At 37.2% G+C, this 5,701-nt stretch overlaps 1 protein-coding gene across 1 annotated transcript in view; it reads left to right on the top strand.

Moving 5' to 3' along the window:
* The window catches only part of LOC108537985 (dynein heavy chain 6, axonemal-like), a gene marked incomplete at its 3' end in the record, with an annotated part of 46,015 nt that overhangs the window by 34,020 nt on the left and 6,294 nt on the right, over positions 1-5,701 (top strand). The gene's annotated exons all lie outside the window — the stretch shown is intronic.

Raw genomic sequence — 5,701 nt, 5'->3', positions numbered from 1 at the left:
TAAATAATTGATATTTTATTTAAATAAGAAAATGAATTCAAAGAAAAGTCACCTTTAATAGAAACAGTATAATGTCTAAATTAACAAAGAAAAAACGGAAAATAAATAACAATTTGACCAAGATATCAAAATAAAAGGGAGAGAAAAAACAAAGCAAAATAAATAATAACATAAAGCAATATGGAAGGAATGTTATCATTCTATTGAATGTAAATGGACTGCATTCTCTCAATAAAAGGCAAGACTATTAAATTGGGTTACAAAACAAAACCCAGGAATATGCAATTTATAAGAAAAAGTGAAATTAATGAAGAAATTTTGAAACTATCAAGAAAATAACAGAAGAAAGCAGAAATGGCAATATTAATATCAGTCAGAATGTAATGACTGAGAGTGCTATATTCTTCAGACAACAGCATATTGTAGCATATATATATACACATACATATATATACACAGGTATACATGTACATATATATGTATATGCAATTCTTGTGGGAAATTTCAAAAAAACACCATCAGGATTGTACAGCTCTAATAAACAAAAATAAGACAAAGAAGAATAGAATAATATAGTCAACAAATTTGATTAACAGATGGATCAAGAGACTACCATCCCTCTAATAAAGAGTATATAATAATTTTTTCAGGTATCCAAGGAACTGTTACACAACTCAATCACGAGCATGGCCACGAAGAAAAACCTTTAATGATTTTATGGGCCATATTATCTGAACACAATTTAATATAATAAAATTCGACCCCTAAAATCTTAACAACTTGGATATTAAGAAACATAACTCAGGCCAGGTGCGGTGGCTGAAGCCTGTAATCCCAGCACTTTGGGAGGCCGAGATGGGCGGATCACGAGGTCAGGAGATGGAGACCATCCTGGCTAACACGTTGAAACCTCGTCTCTACTAAAAAAAATACAAAAAACTAGCCAGGCGACGTGGCGGGCGCCTGTAGTCCCAGCTACTCGGGAGGCTGAGGCAGGAGAATGGCGTAAGCCCGGGAGGCGGAGCTTGCAGTGAGCTGAGATCCGGCCACTGCACTCCAACCTGGGCGACAGAGCCAGACTCCGTCTCAAAAAAAAAAAAAAGAGGAACGTAACTCTAGATAACCTTTTATCAAATAGGATATTAAAAGAGAAATCGGCCAGGCTCGGTGGCTCACAGCTGTAATCTCAGCACTTTGGGAGGGTAAGGTGGGTGGATCACCTGAGGTCAGGAGTTCAAGACCAGCCTGGTCAACATGATGAAACCCGCGCGGTGGCTCACGCCTGTAATCCCAGAGCTTTGGGAAGCCTAGGCGGTTGGATCACCTAAGGTCGGGAGTTCGAAACCAGCCTGACCAACATGGAGTAACCCCATCTCTACTAAAAATAAAAATTAGCCGGGCATGGTGGCACATGCCTGTAATCCCAGCTACTCAGGAGGCAGGAGAATCGCTTGAACCCAGGAGGTGGAGGTTGCGGTGAGCTGAGATCGCAGCACTGCACTCCAGCCTGGACGACAGAATGAAACTCCGTCTCAAAAACAAAAAACAAACAAACAAACAAAAACAGGGGAAATCACAGGCTGTGCAACATAGAAAGCCCCGTCTGGGAAAAAAAAAAAAAAAAAAAAAAAAAGCCAGGTGGCACGCCTGTACTCCCAGCCACTTGGGAGGCTGAGGCAGGAGGACCACTTGAGCCCAGGAGGTTGAGGCTGCAGTAAGCCGTGTTTGGACCACTGCACTCCAGCCTGGGTGACAGAGCGACACCCTGCCTCAAAAAATAAAAATAAATAAAATTACAAATATCTCAAACACAATGGAAATGAGACTACTTCAGACCAAAAATTACATGACAGAGCAAAAGCTATAGTTAGGAAAAAAAAAATGTTTGGCCTTAAATGTCTCCACTATTAAAGAAAACATATGGGAAATAAATATCCATCTTAAGAAATTAGAAAACAAAAGAAAATAAAAGCTAATAAAGAAATTCTTTATACATTTTAAAATTGGATTTTTAAAATTCTTTTCATATATTTTTTCAAGCTTATAGCTATAAAAAATTGAATTTTGATAAGACATAAAATTTGAAAATCTAGATGAAGCCAATGATTTCCTAGAAAATACGAATTATCAAAATCGACTCAAAGAGAAACTGAAATTTTGGTTAGGCCAATTGCCACAAAAGACATTGTAACTGACACCAGAATGAGATGTTTTTACAGCTTAATTCACTCTGAACATTAAGAAACAGATAGTATTAATATTATATATTCTAGACCTTAGTAAAAGATCACAATCTCCCCAGTTTATGAAACAACATAATGTTAATATGAATACCTGATAAAGATATTAATAATATACAAAAGAACTGTAGATTAATTTCACTCAGGACTTGAGATGTAAAGATTCTACATAAAATATAAGTTGATTTCAGCAATGAAACAAAAGAGTAATACACTGTAACCAAGTTGGTTTTATTCCACTAATGCAAGAATGACCCAGTAACTGGAAATTTATAATCCTAATTTATATGATCATCTCAATAGATGTAGAAGAGGCATTTGTTATGAATTTTGGAGCCATTTCTAGTAAAAACCTAAAGTAATAGGATTAAAAGGAACCATTTAAATATGAAAAAGACTATCTAAAAACAACAATGAATAGTATGCCACATAGTCAAACACTGAAATTGTTTCAAATAAAATCAAGAATTAGATAAGGATGCCCATTATCACCACTGTCATTCAACAGTGTCTTAGAATTTCTAGTAAATGCAATGAGATAAGAAAATTATAATAATTCATATTAACATTGTAAAAAGAGAAAAAACTATCTTTTTATTGATTATATAATTGTACATCTAGAAAACCTAAGATACTAGTAAAACAAAATCTAATAATTAGAGAATTTCGTAAAGTAACTGGATAAAAATGTAAAGATGTAAAGATCAATAAAGCCTCCCTGGTAATAAACACCCAGGAATGGAAGTAGGCAAAACGTTACTTTCACAGCAGTGATGAAAATATTTAAATACTGAGGAATAAATTTAACATGAAACATATGGGTCCTAAATAAAGAATAGCATAAATTAAAGAGAAAAGAGAGGCATAACATTTGTTGAGAGCTTAAAATATTTGGATTGCTTTATCCGAATTATTTAATTCCCACAACAACATTATGAGGTAAGAACACTAATTATCCTCATTTTACAGATGGGGATATAGAGGCACAGGCCACCTAAGAAACCTGCCCAAGTTACATAGGTAATAAGTGGAAGTCTGATTCCACGTTTATTTTTTAATCCTGCCTCCCCTAAATAAATGCATCAATGTTCTTTATGGGAAGACTTCCCATATCCTAGCTATCAATTCTTCCAAAATTAATAATCAAATATACTGCAGTTCCAATTAAAATCCTATTAGAGAAGTTTTGGAATTAATAAAATTCATATGGAAGAACAGATGCTGAAGAATAAGCTAGAAATGTACAAAAAAGAAAAATCCTGAAGAGGTCTTCCTTCACCAGATATGAAAACATGGTAAAAATCCACTATACTAAAATCAATATTGTTTGGCAGAGAAGTAGACAATAAATCGGTGAGACATAGTTGGGAGTGCAGAAATCTAAGTTTTTATGAGATTTTAACATTTGACACAGGTAATATTTCAACTCAGGAAAAGGAATTTGCAAAAGTAAATGATACTGGCATGACTGTCCATCTAGCTGGAAGAAAATTACTGGTTCCTTTATCTTATATCCTATAGAAAAATAAATTCCAGAATGGAATAAAATTTAAATGTATAACAATATAAATAACCAAAATAAATCTAGGAGATTACATGTACAATCTTGGAGTTGGGAACAAGTAACCCTAATTGAAAACCCAGAACCATAAAAGAAGAGATAGGCATATTTAATTACAAAAAACTTTATGGCAAATGGTGGCAAAATAAAGTCAATGGACAAATGCCAGATTTAGGATAACGCAGATGACTGACAGAGAGTTAATATCTGTGATATACAAAGAGCTTTTATCTATTAACAAGAAAAAGACAAACAAGCCAAAGGAAAAATAGGCGGTGTACAGAGAATTATATTTAAATGACCAACGGACATAAGAAAAGATGTTCAAAATAACCAGTACTAGGTGAAATACAAATTGAACTAACAGCAAACGTACCGCCCATGAGACTGGCAAAAATTAAATAAACCAACATTTCCTGTTAGTGGCAGGGATGAGAGAACAGTGACAAAGAAATTCCTTCACACACTGTTAGTGTAAATATGAATTGTTACAGCCACTGAATATTGATAACCGAAATATATTGTCCAATTGCGGCACAGTGTGTATGCTAAACTAGCATTTGTGGCGGGGAAAAGACAGGAAAACAGAAAGAAAGGGGGAGAGGAGGGCCGGGCGCGGTGGCTCACGCCTGTAATCCCAGCACTTTGGGAGGCCGAGGCCGCCGGATCACAAGTTCAGGAGATCGAGACCATCCTGGCTAACACGGCGAAACCCCGCCCGGGCGTGGTGGCGGGCGCCTGTAGTCCCAGCTACTCGGAAGGCTGAGGCAGGAGAACCGCTTGAACCCGGGAGGTGGAGGTTGCAGTGAGCTGAGATCGCGCCACTGCACTCCAGCCTGGGCCACAGAGCGAGACTCCATCAAGAAAGAAAAGAAAGAAGGGAGGAAGGGAGGGAGGGAAGGAGGGAGGAAGGGAAAAAGGAAGGGAGGAAGGAAGGGAGGAAGGGAGGGAAGGACGGAGGGAAGGAAGGAAGGGGGAGAGGAAAGGGAGGCGGAGATGAGAAATAGTTGAAGAGCACAAGAAGGATAGAAAGGAGAGGAGAAGCGAAGGAAGGAGAGAGAAGAGAAGAAGTCAACCTATGTGCAAATAGAACGTCTCTGTAAGAATACACAAGAATTCTGTCAATGGTGCCCTCAGGATCTGACTGCTAAAGTCGGGAGTGGAGGAAATCTTACTTTATTACCTTTTTGCCCTTTTTGAATTCAGTACCACATGCCTGCTTTGCCTATTCAAACAAATAACAGCAATTAAATAGCTCAATGCCTATTCAACAATAACAAAAAAGAACTAGTGGATAAAAGTGAATGTCCCAGGGCAGGCACGTGCCTCACGCCTGTAATCTCAGCACTTTGGGAGGCCAAGGCAGACGGATGGCTTTAGCCCAGGAGTTCAAGACCAGCCTGGGCAACATGGCGAAAGCCTGTCTCTACAAAAAAATACAAAAATTAGCCAGGCAGGGAGGCTGAGGATAAAAGCTAAGGTGGGAGGTTCGCTTTAGCTGGAGAGGTCAAGGATGCAGTGAGCCAAGATCACACCACTGCACTCCAACCTTGGCAACAAAGTGAGACCCTGTCTTAAAAAAAAGGTCTCACTTTTTTTTAAGTCCCAATGTTTGTGTCTTACTATATATATATATATATATATATTTATGACAGAGACATTTCTGTTATCATAACCAGGCAGTCAAGAAAAAGTTAATTGGATGTCAGTCTGAATTTATCAAGGCCAACTGTTTTCATATTCTAATGTCTTATATCCATAAAGTGACATTTGCTCTTCATTATCATATACTTTCTTTTCACCTCACAATACTTTTAAAAAGAGAAAAATAACATGTAAATGTAAAATGACAGAACATTTAATATATGTAGAATAACATTTAGTTGGGGTGCACTTCCCA

The sequence above is a fragment of the Rhinopithecus bieti genome, unplaced genomic scaffold (assembly GCF_001698545.2).
Source record: "Rhinopithecus bieti isolate Rb0 unplaced genomic scaffold, ASM169854v2 scaffold_15749, whole genome shotgun sequence".
Taxonomy (NCBI): domain Eukaryota; kingdom Metazoa; phylum Chordata; class Mammalia; order Primates; family Cercopithecidae; genus Rhinopithecus; species Rhinopithecus bieti.
The sequence above is the reverse complement of the archived record's forward strand: the minus strand, read 5'-3'. Positions and strand labels throughout refer to the sequence as shown.